The sequence below is a fragment of the Echinops telfairi genome, unplaced genomic scaffold (genome assembly GCF_000313985.2).
Source record: "Echinops telfairi isolate 266 unplaced genomic scaffold, ASM31398v2 ScPeMD7_70;HRSCAF=299, whole genome shotgun sequence".
Taxonomy (NCBI): domain Eukaryota; kingdom Metazoa; phylum Chordata; class Mammalia; order Afrosoricida; family Tenrecidae; genus Echinops; species Echinops telfairi.
Window position 1 is genome coordinate 55,789,661 of NW_022103968.1, and position 1,285 is coordinate 55,790,945.

Below are 1,285 nucleotides of genomic sequence, written 5' to 3' on the forward strand. Positions count from 1 at the left end.
GGGGTTGGCCAGGTGAGTTTGGGCTGGGTTGTAAGGGATTGACTTTTGCAAGGGGAGGGAAGTGCTCCGAGGCAGCTCAGTGCACTGGTCAGTGGGTAAAGAGAGTCAGAAACACTGTGATTATTGCTGACCTCCAACTTAAAGGGAAAAAAAAAAGAGAAATCTGATTTTGGTGGATATCATTTGCCAGACTCTTCCTGGGAGGTACACAAAGCAGTGGAGAGAAGATATGAAAGCTAAAATAAATACAGATTAAATAAAAAATAAAAGGAGAATGCTAAAACCAAAAAGTTAAAAACAGTACAGGAACAGCAGTTCAGATTGGGATTCCAGCTCCTTGGTGGTGCTGATGTGTGCACGAGTCTGCCAGGTGAGAGAGGGAGGAGTACAGGGGGGCGGGCAATGGAGAGGAAGGATAGAAAAACAAAGAAAAATTAACTAAGTGATGAAAAGTGTTGCTTTAGCTTTCAAGATGTCTGTGCTAAGTGATCTGCTCTTCACTCAGGGCTTCCAGAGTGTGGTAGTCCGGGAAGACTAGAGAAACAATTCCATGGACACAGATGTGTATAAAAAAGAGATTTATAGACAAGAGCAATTGAACATTGAGAAAACATCCCAGCTCAGTCCAGATCAAGTCCATAAGTCTGACATTAGCCCATATGTCCGACAGTAATCCCTAAAGTCCTCTTCAGACTCACGAATTACATGCAATGATGCCGAATGCAGGACGATCACAGGCCAGTGGTTAGAAAGTCTTTGGATCTAGTGGCATTGTAAGCATCTCAGCGTTGGCAGGGGTCTCTACGTGGCTTCTCCAGCTTCAGAGGTCTTGTCAGCTGCAATGTCTCCCAGGTAGTAGTAGAGAGAGTGTGTGTCTCCTGCCTCCAAGAATTCTCAGGAGAAGGCCCTGCCCACACAGGAGTCTCATTGGCTATCTCCAGATTGACAGCCTAGACTCCACCCCTCCACTCTTAATCCTTAAATGGACACCAGATTAGGTGACTACTACACAGAGGCTACAGGGCATGAGGCCTGGCTGGGTAGGCTTGAATGGGATCTGAGACAGATTGTCTCTTGCCAGGGGAAAGGAGCACTCTGCATAGGCTTGGGCTGTTAGTCAGCGATGAAGGGAAGTCAGAAAAACTCAGCCTGTGTTGCCGAACTTCAACTTAAAAACAAACAAAACACAACTTGGTGTATTAGCTTTTAAGTTGTCCCTCTGGCTTCCAAGGAGCACAGGACCTCCTCCTGGGGGCACCTTTCTGGAACTTGCCTAGGTAGTCCT